Source organism: Canis aureus, chromosome 2 (assembly GCF_053574225.1).
Source record: "Canis aureus isolate CA01 chromosome 2, VMU_Caureus_v.1.0, whole genome shotgun sequence".
In the NCBI taxonomy this organism is placed as follows: Eukaryota; Metazoa; Chordata; class Mammalia; order Carnivora; family Canidae; genus Canis; species Canis aureus.
Window position 1 is genome coordinate 37,942,902 of NC_135612.1, and position 22,425 is coordinate 37,965,326.

Genomic DNA, 22,425 nt, shown 5'->3' on the forward strand with positions numbered 1-22,425 from the left:
TAGGCTTCTCGAGATCCCTCCAGCTTCTGGCCACTGCCTGATTTCAAAGCGGCATTCACATTTTTAGGTATTTCTTTCAGAAGCACCCCACTTCCAGGGACTGAAATCTGTATTTATTTTTGTTGTTGTTGTTGTTGTTGCTGTGGTGACATATTCACAAGTGTAGCATCCGATGGCGAGTGTTGGGGGTCATGGAAACCAAAATGCTGCCTGTTGCACCACTCCTAGTAAGATCCAAGTGAGAGCCCTGAATATACAATTGTAATTATTCAAAGCCAATCTGAGATGCAGATAGGAGGAACACAGTGGTGCAGCACTTTTTAAATGGCACACAGGGGTACCCACTGATGTCTGTAACCCATCATGGTGCTCACAGAAACAGAGACTACTCAGTGGGATCTCAAACTCAAACATTAGAAGGAAGAGTGGAAAAACCACTCATTGATTATACCAAAAGAAGTGAATTACACTGGGTACGCATCTTCATTCCAAAGAAGAACTTAAAGTGGCAGGAGAATGAATGATTAGCTTTCTTCCTTCCTACTGCTCCCTGTAAAACACATATGCATGCTTGTGCACACATGTCTACCTTATACACACACACATCTCTGCAAACCACTACATTTACAGGACTTTTTTACACTTCAGATGAGTCTATTAGTTTCCAATAAACATACTTGCCATCTATATTTGGATCTCATCACCCTAATGAAAGGATTGCTGAATACTTTGCAGCCAATTACCACGTGCAAGATAAATGCATGTATTTATTCATTCTCAATAGTGATGATTAAGAGGGAGTCATTTTGCCATAGTCTAGCAGATATTTAAAATATAAATGAACTCACTGCAGGAGAGAATACTTTCCTCCCAGCCCAACCTGAGGACAGTGCCATGCTAGACAGAGCTTTTTTGTCCAGTCCTATTAGCATGAAATTACTCTTCTATTCTTTTAAATACCACCGTGAGGATGAGATAAAGCAAGTACAGATACTTCTCAAAAAGGGGGGGGGGCTGCCTCTCTTTGTTTTCATTTGAGAATCCCAACCCCTCCCATCTATCCACCATTCTGGATTTTCTTATCTAATAGTTTGTTTCTTTATTGCAATGTCGATATATGCATTTGATGTTATTTCTCTACAGCAGAAGAAACACATTCATACTGAAAAAATATGTCTCAAGAAATCTACTTTTGAAGTTCTCTACTGAGAGATAGATTTTAAGCAGTGATGTGTAGTTATGGAAATATGCCATCTGTCACCTTATCTTTCTTGAGGCCTCTTGACAATTCCCATTTAGGACAAAAAAAGTCCCCCTTTTGTGACATGATCATTCTTTATTTGATCTAAATGGATGTATCAAAAATGAGCAGGGGCACCTGGGTGGCTCAGTGGGCTGAGCGTCTGTCTGTCTTTGGCTCAGGTCATGATCCCAGAGTCCTGGGATCGAGTCCTGGGATCGAGCCTGCAGGAAGCCTGCTTCTCCCTCTGCCAATGTCTCTGCCTCTCTCTGTGTGGTCTCTCATGAATAAATAAATCTTAAAAAAAAAAACACACATTATGACCAAATATAAGGTATTTTAAATGTTTACAAATATGTAAACATTTGTATATTAAAATCAAACATGCATATAATAGTATTTATTTAAATTAAATAAGTTATTATTTATTAAGTTCAACACAAAACAGTTAACAAACCAAATAATTATAACACCAATGAAAAGTTCCAGTTTCTCCCTCATTTAGACCCAAGGTGTTGTCTGGACCTTCTTCAAGCTCACCCTTAACATGGCTGCTGGGGAAGCAGAAGCATACAGGAAGGTGTGTAACCTATATGACCTCAAATGTCTTTTTGCAATATGAGAACCACAATCTCAGGACTAGAAGCAGCACCTGATATGGGCCTCATCAGTGTCTGCTTACAGACCTCAACCCAAAGCCAGTGTCTTTTGTTTATATTAGAAATATGTTTAGTAATGTAATAGTGGGAACAATTTTTCTTCAGAGATTTCCATTTTAACAGCCTTTTGAACTTAAACCCTATCTTCCTCATTTCCTTTTTTTCCATATTCCTCATTTCTATTCTGTGTTAGAAATTCAAATAATTGATCTCACTGGTGGCAAATGAACATGTTGTATCTTCTGCTGAACTTGCTTTGAGAAGAGGAAGATGTAGAGGCTTTAAGCACTTGCCTTAGGAGCAGCCAAGGAACTTACTAATTCTCTCCAAGATTTTCTGCTAACACATTTCCTCCTACCCATTTTTTTTTTTATTATAAACCTCAAGCTTCTAATTTCCCAAACAAAACCACCTGGTGTCACTCACCTCATTGTGATGTAAGTGTTGAGAGCAGCCTTCCCCATGAACAGCCGAACAAAACATAAGTAAATTGATACTTGTTTTAGGAGTCACAGAACAAGATGCAGTTGTATGCCCAATTTAATCAAACTATAATTCCTCTTCACAGTTTCTATGTTATCTGCAAGTGGCACCTATCATGGTCTCTTTGTAACAAATGGAGCCATGATTCTTCTGCAGGGACATAGCCCTGGCATTGCCACAGTGCTCCACATCAGCAATCTCTGGGTAGGGATTCATCCTTATTATGTGATTTGAAATTTTAATAGATTTCATCCTTATGTCACATCCACCATTGCCATTGCTGTTCTTTCTAACAGGCAGGAAGGTATTGTCATTTTAAAAATAGGGAAGTTGAGGCTCAGAAAAGCTAAGTGCCTACCCAGGGTCAAATGTATGTTCATAGTTAATGTAGTAACATTCAAGGATACAGAGATAGTGTTTAAAGACCTAGCTATATGATTGGTATATAGTAATTATATAGTATAATATATAACTTATATATAAATATTACATATTTTAAATTAATATAGTATATGCTAATGTCAATATAGTAAATATGACATATTAATATATAACATATATAAATATCTGGTAAAATATTTATGTATTAAGTGTATATTAAGTTTATTAAATATTCAATATGTTTATAATAATCATAAAATAATAATGTTAATTATTAATATAATATATTGATATGTGTTATACATATTAAATATGATATTTAATCATTATATTTTCCATATATAATACAATATAATATAAAATGTAACTAGGGGATGCTTGGGTGGCTCAGTGAGTTAAACATCTGCCTTCAGTTCAGGTCATGATCCCAGGGTGTGTGATCAAGGTTCATGGGCTCTCTGCTCAGCAGGGAGCCTGCTTCTCCTTCTACCTCTGCCTGCTGCTCCTCCCACTGTTCTCTCTCTCTCTCTCTCTCTCTCTGTCAAATAAATAAATAAAATCTTAAAAATATATGTATAAAATGTAACTCTATATGATATAATAAAGATAATATAAAGGTATCATATTATATATTGGCACATAAATTTACATATAAGAAAATATAGATTACATATAAATGCATATTATGTATAATATATAATTACTATATATTAAATAAAAGTATTCATTTCATATTAGTATAACATGATAAATTATGTTAATATAACCTAAAAACATAATTTCACTTATTCATAAGTATGTATTAATTGTTAAAACATAAGTAATATAATTATTAACTATAAAATATTAATTACATTAGTGCATAATCTGTTAATATACAATCTATTAATACATTAATTAATGTATACATTATTATTCTCTGAAAACAACAAAACCACATGAGTAGAGATAAGGGGTCTCACATATTCTGTGGCCTATCATGGTTTCAGCCATGTGATGCTCCTGAGCATCTGTGAATGGGTGATGCAGAGTTCTTGTTGACTGGAGGCTGACAGAGGGAAGGAGTGCCAGGCTGAAGTCTAAAAGGTTTTGATCAGATGGAAGGGGGCAATTTGCATGTGCAGAGGTGAAATCCTCAGCATATGAAGCACTGCAATACAAAAGCCCAAGATTAAGTCCTCTTTACTTTTTACCTTAAATTTGGAATCTTTTGTTCTTATGATGTTTAATATTCTTTTCTTTCTTTTTATATTATCTTGAAATTTTAAAATAACTGTTATAGGCTAAATTGTGTACCCCCCTCCTGAAATTCATATGTTGAAGTCCTAAGTCCCAGTACCTCAGAAAGTGACTGATTTGGAGATAGAATCTTTCAATGAGGTGCTTGAGTTAAAATGAGGTCATTAGGATAAGCCCTAACCAATTTGTGATGGAGGTTATTATAGGAAGAGATCAGAACCCAGATGCATACAGAGGAGAGACCATGTGAGACACACAGAGATGCTGTCTTCAAGACAAGGAGAGAGGCTCCAGAAGAAACCAACAAGCTAAAACCTCAATCTCAGACTTCCAGCATCCAGAATTGTGAGCATATAAATTTCTGTTGTTTAAGTCACCTGGTCTGTGGTACTTTGTTACAGCAACCTTAGCAAATTAATACAATGATCATAATTGATCTAACATCCTTACAAATATGTAATGTAGAGATTGGACTCAATTTGCATAATTTAGTACTTAGTAATTATTTGATGATGAAGATGAGAATTGTGAATATAAATATTCAGTAATGTTTTTATCATTGATATGCCTAGATATCTACATCGCTGTTATATCTGAACAGATAAAATCTAAGCGTAAAGCAAAGTAGAGTGGCACCATACTTTAATAGAATAAGAAGGTCAGGGTTGGGTCCTAGATCTGCTAACAATTTACAGTAGATCTTGCGTGGATCTTTTCTACCCTGGACCTCTTTTTTTTTTTTTTTTTTTTTTTTGCAGAAAAATGAGTGTTTGAATCTCTCCTACCTCAGGGTAAATGCTTTAAGTGAAAAATGACTTTCAAATCTCACCATTGTTATTATCCTAAAACCCAAAGAAAAAGACCATCACTTAAAGACTCATTCTGGCACTAATCACCTCTTCTGGATTGATTTGTTACTTGAATCTCATATTCTGTAATCTGAAATATGTCTTGCCTCACCAACAAGAATATAACTTCTTTGAGAGGAATGGATGAATGTTATATTAATTTGCATCTCCTCCTGCATCTACTACTATTCTGTAATCATACTAGAAGTCTGACAAATGTCTATGTAATTAATTAGAGGATATTTCATGTGTGTGTGTATGTGTAGTAATAGTTTGGATTTTTTAAAAGATTTTATTTATTCATGAGATACACAGAAAGAGAGAGGCAGAGATCCAGGAAGAGGGAGAAGCAGGCTCCATGCAGGGAGCCCAACGTGGGATTCGATCCTGGGACTCCAGGATCATGCCCTGAGGCTGAAGGCAGATGCGCTTAAACACTGAGCAACCCAGGAATCCCTAGTCTGAATTGTTTTGTTGAAGAAACTGAAATGAAACTAACTTGAGTCAAGAAGGGAACTATTGGCTAATAAAGCTAAGAGGTCCCAGAGCCAGAGCACCAGTGTCATCAGGATTCCATCTTGCTTTTATCAACACATCTACTCTCTGTTAGCTTTAGTCTTTGGAAGGTCTGCCACAGGGTTATAAACCATATACCCTATCTTAGGAAAATATCCAAAAGAGAATTTTAATAAAAGATAAAAGTAGAAGAAAATAGACATCTTAAGATAGCGGAAATGATAAGAAAAACAAGTGGATGAGAGACAGTGGATGAGCTGCATCCTATTAGCCCCTGCCCATTTTTAGGAGTTTAAGTACTGGGGAGCCTCCAGGCTCCTTACCCTGCCCCACAGCCTAGTCTAGCCTAGTCTCACCAGTACACAGGTAAGAGTATGGCAGAGCTGGGACTGGGGAGTATCTCCTTATTAACATATCCAGAGATAAAATCAACAAGTCTCTTTTTCAGAGAACACTGGGTTAAGAAGAAGATTCATCTTTGACTTGACAGAAAGTAGTTTATACTCACAATGGTTGGGGTTTAGCATTCACAGTGAGAAAATCCACTTGAGCTTCCTGAACTGAAAGCTGGGGACAGGGCACAGATCTGCCTCTCTGGTCTTCTGTTTGCCCACAGAGTGATTTGCATTGAGAAGAATGGGAGTGGTGGGAACCATTGGAGCATGTCTACAAACCACCACACCATCAAAAATTAAAGCTGACTCTAGTGTTTCATCAGCTTCAGCCAAAAAAACATGGGTTTGCAGAGCTATGGCCTCCTGACAGCACAGAGCTCAGAGGAAATGGGCCGAAGGTGGAAGCCAAGATCCACTTAGAGGGTCCATAGGGACAGCCAGAGTGCTACCTGAATCTCCTCAAGCCAAGTGCCACATGGGGGACTGAGCCAGCATCTGCCCAGAAGAAGGAGCGAGTGCAAAATAGGAAAGACAGAGCCTGGCAGTGGTTACCAAGCACTGGAATGAGCATTAGCCACTAGGAACAGCTGGAGCAGGAACCTCAAGCTGAAAGGAAGAATGTTTGACTCAGAGAGAGTGTCCTGTGCACTGTTCCTCAGGATGCTGCTCCAAATTCTCCCCTTCCATCAGGCTCCTGGTCACAGGAGGATTGGAAGACTAGCACCAAATTCCCCTCTGAGCCCACCAACATCACCCCAATTCCTAAAACTCCCATGGTACTATGGTCTCAAGCCCACGCCCTTACCTGTTCCATTCTCTCTCTCAGGCCATACCCACAACTCTAACCTGTCCTACTGGTTCTTCATTGCCTGCCACCCTGCATACCAGGAAGCCCAGACAACAAATCTGCTCCTCAGAGTGAACTAAGATGGCTCTCTAGCTTCTACTCTTGGAGAGCTAGCTTCCTGCTCTCCTTTTTGTGCCTGACCACTCCACTCACAGCCTTTTAGATACCTTACTTCTTCAGCAATGCCATCTGCTCATCTCAGTTCAGCTGAAGCCTTGCTTTTCGTTTGCCCCTGGTCCTGGTTTAAAGCAGGCTGGATATGTAATCCAAGAATGCCTTCTATTTGGTATCTCCATAGCCTCAAGGAAGATATTCATGAGTACCAAAACCCTGATTAGCACTGGAGGGGCCTCTTTAGGAGTGGTTATCACAGCTTCTCTTCCTGAGAGGGGGTATTCAGACAGCCCTGGTCAACTGTCTTCCCTCTACACCTCTGCCCATGCTGTTCCTGTGTCCAAAACACCATTGGCAGGTTTCTGTGTCCCTTCACTACTGTTTAAACACTAAAGACCTCATCCAGGGACCCAGTTTCTGATCCCAAGGAACATTCAATTCTACTTCACTTGACCACTTCTATTGCACATGACAGCCTGCCACGCTGCTGCGCTGTGTATGTGTGTGTGGAAGGGGCATATGTGTCTGATTTTATAAACAAAGCAATTGGTATTATGGGCTTCAAAATTGTGCTTTCAGGTAGAAGTGAGTTGTATGTCTACCTGAACACATAATTATTATGAAGCCCATAACATCAATTACTTTGTTTATATTATATCAATTTGGTAAATTGAATCTTAATTGATCTATTCTTGATTCTTAATTTATTTAAGGGATGTCTGTCTGAATGACCTATCACAGCAGTGGAAGAATTCTGCCTGCAAGCAAAAGGGGCAGCAGAGAAGTAGTAAAGATCCCCTGTGTCTAGTGTTCTCTGCATGTCAGGCATTCAGTGCTCCATGGGTGTTAACCCACTGCATCCCTAGTCAACTTCATGGGATAGCTACTATTATCACCCTTAGTTTGCACATAAGGAAAATGAGGCAAAGAGAAGCCACATAACTTCCCCAAAGTCAAGCCAGCACCCACATTTTCAGCCACTTTGTGCCATTTACCATCAGATGATCAGCCATGTTCTGGGCTCAGAGCTGGTACAGCAAGGACAAAGCATCAGAAGGCCTCCTCCTTGGTCCTCCAAGAAATACTAACTTCCCCAGGAAGTGAAGTGCTCGAGGGTTCTGTGCCTCTAACCCTCTCTTCTATGTGTATAAGGAATTTTTAATCTCTTAGTTACTAATAAGCCTAGGAAAGATATAAAATGCTGCCAATCGTGCTTGCTGAACTCAAGGTATTAATAGGGTGATTAGCAAAGTGGAAGCCAAGAGGGCTCACTTCTTTTTTGACTACATAGAATCCTATGTGCAACCCATAGAGTCCCATGGAGGAACTAAGCCTCCTTTTAACAGCCAGTACCAGCTTTCCAGCCATGTGAGTGTCTGCCTTTGAAGTGGATTCCCCAGCCCAGTCAAGCCTTTGGATCATGCAGCCCCAGCTGGCAGCCTGATTGCAACCCCATGGGAGTCCCTGAGTGACAGGTACCCAGTCAAGCTTCACTGGGATCCTGATCCAGAGAAACTATGCAAGTTAGTAACTGTTTGTTGTGTTCGGATGCTAAATTTGGGGTAACTAAAACTGATAGTAAGATTCGTATTTGCATGTAAAATTTCCTGCATTAGATTTTGGATTCCTTAAAATGATCATTTAGGTTCATCATGTTGCATCTAGCACAGTTTCTAAAACCTGATACATTTCTCAAATGTTCATTGCATCCATAAATAAATGAATGGATTTCTGATCAACTTCAGGGCTAATTCTATTCAGCACAAATTTATTAAGAACCTAATTGAAGTCAGGTATTGAACTAAATTCTGAGACCTGTCTGAGTTGGGGTCCTCAGAAGTCAACTATGAGATAAGGCTATGAGCATGTGTAGAGTCATCCCAACCAAGGCTCGTTGCTGGGTTCTCTCTCACAACTCCCCACACACTTCTCTGGTTGAAGGCTGCTTCAGGGTATCTACACCCTGCCATTCCTGGCTTGCCCCATGAGTGAATGAGTCCAACTCCACTCCCAACATGAGAACACAAGTGCTCGGGCAGAGAACCTCAGGTACATGCAGTACATAGCCTTTGGCATAGGCAGGGCACCAGTAGCATCTTCCATTGAATAAAGTCTAAGACAAATGCCTAAATATTTAGGAGCTCAGACTATAGTAAAAAGAATGTCTAATTATAGTACAATATTAGCAGTAAATAATAAAAATAAGTTGCTAAGCTATGAATGTTCTTACTGCCTAGAGGGTTGTAGAAGCCTTTACAAGGAGGTGACATAAGAACCAGGACTTCGAAGTGAGTGAGAATTTTCCTGAAAGATAAAGCAGGGACAGTGTGCTGGGAGGAAGGCACAGTACATACAAAGGCATCAAAGTGACAGTGCACATCATGTGTCACAGAATGGGAAATGCCTACTGGTATCTCACATCCCAGTTGTGGGAGCCAGCAAGAAAGGATAAGTTTGCAACTAAGGTCTCCTTAGCTATGGAGATATTTCTTGATGACAGATGTACTATCACTAGCAGGAAATCTAAACACCACAAGGATTAGAGTCTATATTCCTGATACTCCCAACTTTCCCAACACTCCCAATATTCCCCCAAATTTCCAACATTACCAAGACTCTCGATATTCCCAAGTCTCCCAATAATCACCAAATTTTCAACATTTTCAACACTCTCAACACCCCTGCTATTCTGACAACCCCAACACTCCCTGCATGTCTGACAATTCAGTGCTCCCAGGAAGCAGCATCTCACGCCAGATGAGATCCTGCCCTACGAAGTTTAAATAAGGCAGGGAGTAGCCCTTGCTGCGATGAATAAGGATTGAGGTCTTTCCTGCCTGTTTTGTGACTACTGGGCAACTGAAACCCTTGCCTATATTTAGAGATTGTTAAAGACAAAACGTTTGCATCCCACTAAAATTCATATGTTGAAGCTGTAACCCCCAATGTGATGGTGTTAGGAAGTGAAGCCTTTGGAGGGTGATTAGGTTTAGATGAAGTCATGAGAGTGGAGCCTCCATAATGGATTAGAGACACCTAAGAAGAGATACCACAGAGCTTGCTTTTTTTTTTTTTTTTTGCCCTGTGAGGACACAGTGAGAAAGAGGCCATCTGCAAGCCAAGAAGCAGGTCCTAACCAGAACCTGGCATGTTGGCACTCTAATTTTGGAGTTCTAGCCTCCATAGCTGTGAGAAATAAATGTTTATTGTTTAAGCTACCCAGTGTACAGTATTTTGTTATGACAGCCTAAGCTGCCTTATAGAGACTGTGTTAGAATATTATTCTTAGAGAGGCAGAGACTTGCTTTTAATGGCGGGAGCCAGGAGGGTTCAGATATTCCTGTTCACTAATCTCAGATGCTAGAATACAGGCTGTGACCTGGACCCGTGGCATGCAAGTGTGCAGAGAACATAAAAGTGCAGGGGCAGTTTTCAGGTGACAGTGATACCTGAGGACCTCAAACATCATCATGGCCCTTTGCTAGAGTGGGGACACCTGAGGTAATAATAAATGGGGGCCTGGTTCAGGCCTCTCACAGGGGAGGGCATTGCTAGAACTATGTGACTAAGACACGTAAAGTACTCCTGGCACACAGTCATCATTCAGTTCATAGCTATTGTTGCTATTTCATTTTTTGCTGGTGATTTGTGGGCTTCCCAATAGGAATCCCTTCCCACATAGGATGGATGGTTTTGATCTAACAGCATTCTTCTTAACCAAAGCTTTGCTTTCATAGATATTTCTTTCTGAACTACCACACTCATGCCAAGCTGCACACCAAAGGAGGTGAATTGCTATCACCTATTCCTTTACATAAGATCATTCCTTATTTGGAGTTTTATAGATACAGAAGAAAAATTGTTCCCAACATTATTATTGTTATTTGAAAGTCTAATGGATTTATTATTTTTGTGTATGTTTTTGTCTAGGAATAAAAAAAAAAAACATGGCAATTTTGTATGTCTTTGTTTTTTGGTAGTTTCCATAGCAGTAAAATATTCACTCAATAATGACATTTACAACTTTTCAACTTCAGGTAGGATTACATCTATTTGCACTTTAAATCCTTGGCAATAAAGCTTTCTTCCACCTATATCTCTGTTTTATTACGTGCTTAAAATTTGCTCTAAAAGATAAATAAAATGGAGTAACAGGATATGAATCTAGAAGTTTTCAAGAAATGCTGATTTATGTTCATATGACATGATTAGTTTTTAAGCCCCCTTCCACTGATGGCAGAAATGAAATTTTAGTCTGACTGGCTACACACAGACTCTCTCTCTCTCTCTCTCTCCCTCTCTCTCTCTCTCTCTTCATGTGTGTGTGCTTCTTACTACAGATTATGGCTGTATTTTATATGGTCCCTTTGTGCCATGGCCTTAAAAGTGGGTGGGGATGGGTATCTGTTCTCTGATGTGTCATCTTCAATCTGCCATCCCCTGAGAGGTGCATCTTCATAGCTAGTCTCTGGTGTGTGCAGGCTGCTGGTTACCTTTCACTTATGAATGCAGGGCTCCTTCATCCAACCTTCTCCCAGATACTTTAGGCTACTCTTAGGGTCCTAGAAGTAGCCCCTTGAAGCCTTTGCCATTCTGGAGCTTCAGGAAGTTGGTGTAAGTTCAGTGCTCTTCTGTGCTACTCCTGACATCTACTTCTCAGGCAAATCTAGAGTAAAAGGGAATTCTGTGATGCCATATGTATTCAATAGCCTATGTAACCACAGAGCCAGGACCATGTCTATGATGGGTGGGAGTAAGGCACTCAGAATTCTTCCAAGCAAGTGGGGTCCTCTATATTCCTAGATTCCCTGAGTCGTCTGGATTCTTCCCTACCCTCTGGTCATCTCTACTCGTTTTCTCTGCCAGGGCTCTGACTTCTTGGGCAGTGCCCTGGGATCTTGCTCAGGGTCTCATGACTCTACATTTCCCCCTTTTCCTCTCTAGTTTCTTCTATTCTCTCCAGTCCATGAAAACTTGATCTCCTATTCAGGATGAGAAAAACTAAATCAAAATGGGCACATTATTGTTTGTCAGGGCCTGAATTTAGATACTCAAAATGCTTTCATCTCATACTATAGTTTCAGACATGATTTTCAAAAAAATCCAGTTTTGAGATGTTAAAAGTAGATTGTATAATGCAAACTAACTCTCTCTCTCTCTCTCTCTCTCTCTCTCCCTCTCTTCCCCCACCCTCCCTCTGTGTTCCCACCCTGTATGGTACATACAATGTACCCTGGCTGATGCCTCAGTGGGGGTAAGGCTAAAGGACGCTTGGAAGTACTGTGGGAAAAGAATTTGTTTTTTCTCTATCAAAATACTACCCCGCTGCACATATAAATATTTGAACACCACCTGCAAAGGATTTTTGCACCTATCAGATTCATTAGTGGTGCTAATAATGGCTGAGTTGTGAATTGTTGAAGATCACAGGCTAGGGTACCTTAAGAGACCAGGTTTCACCAGGAGCTGTGGGAGAAGCCTGTAGTATGGTCTGCGGAGTGCTCAATCCTGACATCCAGTGTTGTGGCAGTGGCCCTGAGGACTCCTCTAGCAGCATGGATCTGTGTGGAGGAAAATGGGGAGACTTGGAAACATTTGGCTTGGGGATTTAATCACACAGCATGAGTACATTCCTCATTTGTCTCCCTTCTTATCCTGTCATAACATAAAGGAAAAAATGGGCACAGTGGAGGCTGAAGGGCATTCTAGGGGCTTCCTTTCTCTGGCCACTCTCCATATAGGGCTTCAGAGACTGCTGTGGACAGGGCTGGGTACACAGCTGATTTACCTGGATCCAGGTCTTCTTAATATCCTTACTCTGTCCACATAAATGCAGCCCTCAGCGCTCCACTCCCTTTAAATAAAGATATCAATATTGATCCCTTTTCCCTCGCATTCCTTCAGAACTATGCTGATATAATAATTTAAGCTGGATTGTTTCTAGTTTAACTACCACTGCTCCAGGCTGGAATTGCATTTTCCCCTTGGAATGTGTGGAGTTTACTTACCTTACCTAAGGAAGGAATTTCTACTGCAGTTGGGAAGGGGGGGGAGGTGTTTTGGCGTCTGCCCTCAAGTCACACACCACTGCTCCTCTGTGCTTTTTTCAGGCTGGCACTGGATGGCCCAAATCACCATGCTTCTTCCTAAAAGAGGAAGAGAAAAATACAGAAGGTGGGTGCTAATGAGCTAGGTTTGAAGGTATCTGGGCTGACAAAGTCTGATATTTGGAAGGAATATATAAGAGCAAGAAATGTGTGGATGAAGTTATGAAATTTGGGAAATATCACAAGTATTCTAATATTTTAGAATATTAAAAACAAACAAACAAAAACCTGGATCCAAAATGTGAGTTTTCAGAGGCACAGCATTCTCATCTCTCTGGGATATTATGTGTGACCATGTGTGCCTCACACACTAATCTGGTTGTTACAAAACACCATGGAACCCTCTCAGTCCTTCAGGGTTTCCTCTCTTTTCCATCTGGGGCTTTCAAGTTGGGCTCAAGGATGCTCTTAGGAATAGTGTCCATACTGGTTCTTGCAACAGAAAATGCCACTTTTAGAAGCCCTATTCTGTACTCACCTATCCCAAGAAACCTGGGCCATCACTGTTCAGTAGGGACCCTCATCAAAGAAAGAAAAATGGTTTCCAAACACAAAAGTTCCCAAAAGATGTGATGGGCATTTTTCTTGGAATTTGGAGGGATGGTTGAATTATTAAATAAGATGTTGGTGCTAGTTCTGTGTAGTCAAGAGATCTGAACTGATGAGAGAGTCAAATATCCTCAATCCACAAAATGTTGGATTTGGGGAAGGACTGCAGAAATCTTTGATTCTGACTCTTTTTTGTGGTGTTGAGGACTGCAGTATTCCGGTTGGGCTGCTGTAACAAAGTACTGTAGACCAAGTGGCTTAAACAACATTTATTTTCTCACAGTTCTGGAGGCTAGGAGTCCAACATTGAGGTGTCAGCAGAGCTGTTTCTCCTGAGGCCTCTTTGGCTTGTCTCTCCTTGGTCATCTTCTCACTGTGTACTCATATGGCCTTTCCCCTGTGTCTTCCCCACTGGTATTTCTCCCTCTTCTTATAAGGACACCAGTTACATTGGATTAGGGTCCTACCCTATGATCTCATTTAACTTTAATTACCTTTTACCTCATTTAACTTTAATTACCCTTTAAATGTGCTATACCCTAATATAACCAGATAGGGATTAGGGTTTCAAAATAGGGGAGGGGGAGGACAGTGTAGTATATAGCAAGGACCCATTCTGCTACTTCATGACTTAAAACAAGAAAGCATTACATTATCTGCTGGCTCCAAAATAATCAAGGGTATGAAAATAATAAGTTAGATGATACAGTGAAAAGTATTCAGGAATGAAATTGGACATATCAGGATTGAATCAGGTCTCTGTAATCCACTGGTTGAGACAATGCAAGTCACTTTGCTTCCTTGAGTCTCTATTTCTTCATTTGGAAAACAGGGGAAAAGATATATATCCTTCATGGATGAGAGTATTAGAAATCTTGTTGGTAAAATGAGTACTCACAAAAGGATAGATGTTATTGTGAACCATTGGCATCATTCTGAACACTCCATGGGATCCCAAAGTTCAGTTAGGCCCTTGGTCCCTCTGTGAGAAGCATTTATCTGGAGGATTCCTGCACATTGTGCTATGGGACCATGCAACAACCCTGGATACACCATATTTGACAGTGAGCCTAAGGCCAGACACACTCAGGAACTTGATGTAACACTACTTCTCCCATGATAACATTATGGAAATTTTCTGTGGGATCCTGAATGAATATCTGACTTCCCATGAGGACTGGATCTGCTGCTGAGCATGCACCTCAAACCTCACCATATCTACCAATATTCTAACACAAACTTTTTCACATGTGATCTTCTGAACAAGCTCTTTCTGTATCTTACAATATGGAAAAGTTTTTATTAAAAAGAAATAGATAGATAGATACCTTTCATAATAATGAACAGGACTACATGTGGGACTTCCTCAAGATTGTAAACTAGAACATGGATTTTACAGTTACATTGAAATTCCTATCACTGTAGGAATGTTCTACCAAGTTCTGGGGTCAAGGAAAGGGCTGAGGAAGGAGGCCAAGCAGAAAAGGGGAAGCTGGGGTGACTGATCACAATGACAAAGGAGGCCAAACAACGGGACAGGGAGAACTATCTCTGGAAATAAAAATTGTTAACTTAAGTGTCCAAATAAAATACAGAAAAAGGGTTTTATGTTTGAAACAACTACTTAAAAAATAGATAAATGAAACAATGGTTTTATGTCACTTGACAGAGACAACAAAGGATAGTGATCCCTCAGAGACGGGAAATCAAAGAGCAACCTCTACAATTGCCTTGGGTTTCCTGATTACAACACAGAGTGGTAGAACTAAGGCAGAGCCCAGAAGATGGCTTGAATGGAGGAGACAAAACTGAGATTCCAGAACAAGGCATGTAGAGTAAAGCAACAGAGTACCAGAGGTGAGAGAGCTGCAAAAAGCCCTTGAGTGGTCTGCAGAATATAATCAAGGCACATATGTGAAGAAACTACCAGAGGCTGTAGAAAAAGTCTCTTAAAAGGATCAGAGGGAACAGTGCCTGCACTCACATCGGCCAAAAATCATATCTGTACTGTACTGGTGGAAAATTTATAAGGTATTGGGTACTGTTGGAAAATTTATAAGGTATTGGGTAGAATGCTAGGAACAGACTTGCATCACTTATAGGTGATAATTAGCCCTTTATTGAACACTAGATCCTATCTAGCAAATCTTAAAAGCAGAACCCTAAAGGATCAAACTGTTTCTATGTAACCTAATGGCAAACTGAACTCAAGAATATTTGTAGGGGTGAGGCATGTAGGTGGCTCAGTTGGTTAGATGCCTGCCTTTGGCTCAGGTCAGGATCCAGCGTCCTGGGATTGAGCCCTGCATGAGGCTCCTTGCTCGGTGGGGAGTCTGCTTCTCCCCCTCCTGCTTTTGCTTCTGCTCTCTCTCTGTCAAATGAATAACTAAAGTCTTTTAAAAAAAAGAATATTTGTAAGGGCACCTAGTTGGCTCAGTCAGTAGAGCATGTGATTCTTGATCTCATATTTATGAGTTCAAGTTCTACATTAGGCATGAAGCCTACTTTAAAAAATATATATTTGTAGGAATACAAAAAGTCCATCATGTAACAAGAAAACTCACAAATCAGACAAAAGTGAAAAAGAATCAGACATGCAAAAAAGCAGGAAAATGGTCTGTGACAGATACATTAGAGTTAGCAGAAAAGAACATTAGAGTTGTTATTATGATTTTATTCCAGGTGTTCAAAAATATTTAAATAGAGACATAACCCCAAAAAACTTCTAAAAATGTAAATGATAAGTCTGAGATGAAAAAATACAATATACTACATAAATTAAGGGCATGTTAGTCATTTCAGAACAACACATTTGTGAATTTGAAGACAACAATGAAAACTATACAAGAACAAACACAGAGAAAAATAAGTAAATGAATGGAAAAAATGCTGTGTAACAAAACTTTAAGTCGTCTAATGTGTGCAACCAGTATTTGTAGAGGGGGAAGAGCAGAAAAAAAGTGAAGAAATAATAGCCAAAAACATTTCAAATTTGATAAAAATTACAAATCCAAATATGAAAGATATTTAACAAATTCCAAGCACAAGCCACACGGGAAAAAAAACACCAAGGTACATCATAATCAAATTGCTCAAAACCCCTTATATAGAGAAAATCTTTAAAATATCCATGAAAAAATAGTTGTCCTATATCCAGGAACAAAAATCAGGATGACAGTAAATTTCTTATTAAAAGAAAAAAATAAGGCAAGCAATAAAACAGGGGACATTGTTAAAGCACTGAAAGTAAAAACTGTCAACCTAGATTCCTGTAGCCAGAAAAAATACATTTCAAAAATGAAAATAAAATAAAGACATTTTCAGACATATAAAGCCAAAATAATTCATTATCACATAACAAGGAAATCCAACAGGCAGAAGAAAGTTAGAATACACACAGAATACAGAAGAAAGTTAGAATACACACAGAATGAAGGGACCAGAAATGGTAACAACATTGGGTAAATATACAAGATTATTTCTTAATATTTAAATTTATTTAAAAGAAAATTGTTTAACCAATAGTAATAGTGTGGGCTTTATAAAATATATAAAATCATATGGATAACAATAATAGCACAAAGGCCAGGATAACTAAAATATATATTGTTGTACAGTTCTTATGTTATACTTGAAGTGTTAAAACATCACGTGAAGATATACTGTGATAGATTAAAGGTATTCTATAAATCACAAAGTCGAGGGAAGGGCAAGGTGGCAGAAGAGTAGGGGTCCTCAAATCACCTGGCCCTACAAACTTACCTAGATAACTCTCAAAACATCCTGAACTCAATTTGATATTTAAAGAGAGAGCAGCTGGAATGCTACAGAGAGAAAAGTTTTCTCTTCTAACAAGATAGGAAGGTTAAAAAATTAAAATAAAAAAGAATAAAGTGGGGGAGGGGAACTGCAAGTAGCCAGGCTAAAGCAGAACAGCAAATGCCTGGAGGCAGGAAAACCCAACCCTGGAGAAGCAGGAACTTTAGAAATCTGGCTGGAGTTTTCTCTGATGGAAAAGTGCTTAGGAGGGAAATTGAGCAGAATTACAGGAGGGACAGTAAGGCCTCAAGACTCCCAGAGTCACTATAAGAGGAGGGACACCCAGGGAAAGCTCACCACAAACCGAGGTTAGATATATGTAAGGACAGGAGCACCACAGCTGGAGGGGCATTTGGGAGGAGAAGCAAGTTGGTTAGGTGGGCTGGCTCCAGATGGAGGTTAGGTGGGCCTCTGGGAGAGGTGGCCCCCGGGAGTGCAGGTCCAACAGCACAGGGCCCTGGATCCCAGGGCACCCAAGCCAACAAAGCCAGTGATCCTGCATTCCCTCTGGACAGGCAGAAGCAGGGAGGGCACAGGAAAGCAAGACCTCTCTTGCCCTTGGGCACCCTGCAAGCTGTGCAGATCAGTGCACCCTGCCTGTCACTAGGAACATCTAGGCCAGTGAGGACTAGGTATAGTTAGTTACTCCATGGGACCTGGACTCCAGATATGGAAATCTGGCCGCTACCATTGTTGTTTTTCCTTTGTTTCACCTGTGTCTGGGAGAGGCGGGGCCTCTAGAGAACAAAGGTCTCACAGGATAAACAGCTTCCATTGAGCCAGGCACCAGGTAGGGGGTGAGGTATCTCCATCCTGGCACAGATACCTGAGAATCAGCACAGCAGGCCCCTCCCCCAGGAAACCAGCTGGAAGGACAGGGGAAGAGCAAGTTCTTGATCAAGCAGCACTGGAAAGCTCCAGGACTGAGGGAAAATAGTATATAGAACTAGAGGGTCCTTTTTTTAGTTTTTCCCTTACAATTCATTTTTATATCAGACTAAAAATTTCCAATATACTTTCTCTTTTCCCCCTTCACTACAGTATATTACAATGGTGGAAGTTAATACCTTCTAAAACAGGACCAACATACCCAGATCCAAATGGAACACCATGTTGGTTTATCCTGTAAGATTATATTCTCTCTTCATTCCCATTCTGCTCCCCTATTTTATCTTGTTTATGTTTTTGTGGTCAATGTGGGGTCTTTATATAAGTATTGCTGGTTTATATAAGTTTGAGATTGTGATATTCTAACATACAGAACAAAATACGCTCCGAATCAAGAGGATTGCCCTCTAACACCCCTCAGGTAGACTACATTCTCTCTCCACTACCACTTCCTCACCACCACATCTCTGTTCTTTTCTTTCTTTTTCCTCTTTCTTTACTTTTTTCTTTTTTCTTCTTTGTTTTTTGGATTTTTTATTTTACTACTTGTTTTAAAATTTGTTTTTCATTTTAGTGGTCCTTTTGATTTATTTTTTCTGTTCTCCTTTTTCTTGTATTTTCTGGTCTCTGACCTCTTCAGAATCAACTAAGGTGTATTTGACTTAGGTCATGGTTGATATTTTTGACTCAGCCCACTTATGGCCACTCTGCACTGGACAAAATGACTGGAAGAAAGAATTCACCACAAAAAAAAAAAAAAAAAACTGAAAAAGTACTCTGCCACAGAGTTACAGAATTTGGATTTCAATACAATGTCAGAAATCCATTTCAGAAGTACAATTATTAAGCAACTGGTGGTTCTGGGAAAAAGCATAAAGGATTCTAGAGACTTTTTTACTGCAGAATTGAGATCAAATCAGGCTAAAATTAAAAATAGATGAAATGAGATGCAATTCAAACTGGATATTCTAACTGCTAGGGTTAATGAGGTGGAAGAGAGAGTGAGTGACATAGAAGACAAGTTGATGGTAAGGAAGGAAGTTGAGGAAAAAAGAGAAAAAAAATATGAGCCCACAAGAAAAGGCTGAGGGAAATAAATGAGAGCTTGAGAAGGAAGAATATATGTCTAATTGGGATTCCAGAAGAGCCTGAGAGAGAGGACAACAAAGTTTACTTGAAAAAATCATAAATGAGAACTTCCCAAATCTGGAGAAGGAAAAAGGCATTCATATCTAAGAGATAGAGAAGATTCCCCCACCCCCCCAAAAAAAAGCCAATAAAAAGCATTCAACACCTCGACATTAATAGTGAAACTCGAAAATTTCAAAGATAAAGAGAAAATCCTTAAAGCAGCAAGAGATAAGAGATTCTTAACTTTTATGGGGAGAGATATTAGATTAACATCAGACCTCTTCACAGAGACCTGGAACGCCAGAAAGGGCTGGCATGATATATACAGGGCACTAAATGAGAAGAACATGTAGCCAAGAATATATTATGCAGCAAGCCTCTCATTTAGAATAGAAGGAGAGATAAAGAGCTTACAGGATAGGGCATTGAAAGAATATGTGACCACCAAACCAGCTCTGCAAGAAATATTAAGGGGGACCTTGTAAAAGAAAGAGGAAGCCCAAAGAAACAACCCACAAACATAATGACTGAATAGGTAGTACTATGACACTAAATTCATATCTTTCAACAGTTTACTCTTAATGTGAATGGGTGAAATTATTCCATCAAAAAAAAAGCAGGGTATTGGACTGGATAAAAAAGCAAGCCCCATCTATATGCTGTCTACAAGAGACTCATTTTAGACCTAAGGACACCTAGAGCCTGAAAATGAAGAGGTGGAGAACAATTTACCATTCAAATGGTCCTCAAAAGAAAGCGGGGGTAGCCATCCTCATATCAGATAAATTAAAGTTTATCCCAAAGACTATAGTAAGAGATGAAGACGGACAGTATATCATACTTAAAGGGTCTATCCAACAAGAAGACCTAACTATCATGAATATTTATGCCCAAATGTGGGAGTGGCCAAGGATACCAATCAATTAATAACCAAAGTAAAGACATACTTAGATAATAAACACTAATAGTAGGAGACTTCAACATGGCACTTTCAGCAAATGACAGATCTTCTAAGCACAACATTACTAAAAAAACAAGGGCCTTAAATGATACACTGGACCAAATAGATTTCACTGATATATACAGAACTTTTCATCTGAACACAACTGAATACACATTCTTCTCAAGTGCACATGGAACTTTCTCCAGAATAGATCACATACTGTGTCACAAATCAGGTCTCAACCAATACCAAAAGATTGGGATTGTCCCCTGTATATTTTCAGACCACAATGCTTTGAAACTAGAACTCACTCACAAGAAGATTTTTGGAACAAACTCAAACACATGGAGGTTAAAGAGCATCCTACTGAAAGATGAATGGGTCAATCAGGAAATTAAGGAAGAATTAAAAAGATTCATGGAAACTAATGAGAATGAGATACAACCGTTCCAAATCTTTGGGATACAGCAAAAGCAGTTCTACATTGCAATACAAGCCTCCCTCAAAAAATTGGAAAAAACTCAAATACATAAGCTAACCTACCTAAAGGAATTGGGAAAAGAATAGCAAGTAAAACATACACAAGGCAGAAGAAGAGAGATAAGAAAGATTCAAGCAGATCTCAATGACATAAAGACAAGAACAGTAGAATAGATCTAGGAAACCAGGAATTGGTTCTTTGAAAGAATTAATAAGATAGATAAACCCCTACCTAACCTTATTAAAAAGAAAAGAGAAAAAAATTGAATTAGTAAAATCACAAAAGAAAGAGGGGAGATCACAACCAATACCAAGGAAATACAAACAGTTTTAAAATGTATTATGAACAGCTATATGGCAACAAATTAGACAATCTAGAAGAAATGGATGTATTTCTGGAAAACCACAAATTACCAAAACTGGAAGAGGAAGAAATAAAAAACCTGAACAGGCCAATAACCAGCGAGGAAATTGAAGCAGTCATCAAAAACCTCCCAAGATACAAAAGTCCAAGGCCAGATGGCTTCCCAGGGGAATTCTATCAAACCCTTAAAGAGGAAGTAATACCTATTCTACTAAAGCTGTTTCAAAGGATAAGAAAGGGATGGAATACTTCCAAACTCATTTTATGAAGCCAGCATTACCTTAATTCCAAAACCAAAGACCCCACCAAAAAGGAGAATTATAGACCAATATCCCTGATGAACACGGATGCAAAAATTCTCAACAAGATAATAGTCAGTAGGATCCAACAATACATTAAGAAAATTATTCACCATTACCAAGTGGGATTTATCCCCAGGATGCAAGGCTGGTTCAACACTCGTAAAACAATCAACATGATAGATCATATCAACAAGAGAAAAAACAAGAACCATATGATCCTCTCAATAGATGCAGTGAAAGCATTTGACAAAATACAGCATCTATTCCTGATTAAAACTCTTCAGACTGTAGGGATAGAGTGAACATTCCTCAATATCTTAAAAGCGATTTATGAAAAGCCCACAGCGAATATCGTTCTCAATGGGAAAAACTGAGAGCCTTTCCCCAAGATCAGGAACACGACAGGGATGTCCACTCTCACCACTGCTATTCAACATAGCACTAGAAGTCCTAGACTCAGCAATCAGGCAACAAAAAGAAATAAAAGACAATCAAATGGCAAAGAAGAAGTCAAAGTCTCCCTCTTCACAGATCACATGATACTGTATATAGAAAACCCAAAAGACTCTACCCCAAGATTGCTAGAACTCATACAGCAATTCGATAGTGTAGCAGTATACAAAATCAATGGCCAGAAATCAGTGGTATTTCTCTACCCTGACAATGAGACTGAAGAAAGAGAACTCAAGGAATCAATCCCATTTACAATTACACCCAAAACCATAACTTGCCTAGAAATAAACCTAATGAAAGAGGTAAAGGATGTATACCCTAAAAACTACAGAACACTTCTGAAAGAAATTGAGGAAGACACAAAGAGATGGAAAAACATTCCATGCTCATGGATTGGAAGAATCAATATTGTGAAAATCTCTATGCTCCCCAGGGCAATTTACACATTCCATGCAATCCCTATCAAATACCCTGGACTTTCTTCGCAGAGTTGGAACAAATAATCTTAAGATTTGTATGGAATCAGAAAGAGACTCTGAATAGCCAGAGGAATATTGAAAAATAAGACCAATGCCGGGAGCATCACAATGCCAGATTTCAAGCTGTGTTACAAAGCTGTGATCATCAAGATGGTATGATACTGGCACAGAAACAGATCAGAAGAACA

The 22,425-nt window shown here is 39.3% G+C and overlaps 1 long non-coding RNA gene across 5 annotated transcripts in view; it reads right to left on the reverse strand.

The window, feature by feature from the left end:
* LOC144296017 (uncharacterized) overlaps nucleotides 1-22,425 on the reverse strand; it is a 176,637-nt gene that overhangs the window by 134,594 nt on the left and 19,618 nt on the right. For 2 of the 5 annotated variants that reach the window (XR_013363172.1, XR_013363162.1), the window contains exons 2-4: nucleotides 12,731-12,868; nucleotides 12,163-12,283; nucleotides 3,726-3,913 (exon numbers count right to left, since the gene is read on the reverse strand). This is a non-coding gene — a long non-coding RNA (uncharacterized LOC144296017). Of the gene's footprint in view, nucleotides 1-3,725; nucleotides 3,914-11,215; nucleotides 11,389-12,162; nucleotides 12,284-12,730; nucleotides 12,869-22,425 lie in introns of all 5 variants that reach the window. The other 3 variants (XR_013363170.1, XR_013363168.1, XR_013363163.1) reach the window with 2 other exon arrangements.